Raw genomic sequence first — 224 nt, 5'->3', positions numbered from 1 at the left:
TCTCTCTCTCTCTCTCTCTCTCTCTCTCTCTCTCTCTCTCTCTCTCTGTGTGTGTGTGTGTGTGTGTGTGTAACTCCAGCACTTGGGTGACTGAGGCAGGAGGATAGCTGCATGTTCCTGTCTTCAGCTATATAGTAAGTTTCAGGCTAGCAGAGGGTACACAGTAAGACTTTGTCTCCAGGAAACAGAAGGGAAGTGGGAAAGGAAGGGAAGGGAGAAGGAGA

This window comes from Grammomys surdaster, unplaced genomic scaffold (assembly GCF_004785775.1).
Source record: "Grammomys surdaster isolate TR1022 unplaced genomic scaffold, NIH_TR_1.0 125861, whole genome shotgun sequence".
NCBI lineage: Eukaryota > Metazoa > Chordata > Mammalia > Rodentia > Muridae > Grammomys > Grammomys surdaster.
The sequence above is the reverse complement of the archived record's forward strand: the minus strand, read 5'-3'. Positions refer to the sequence as shown.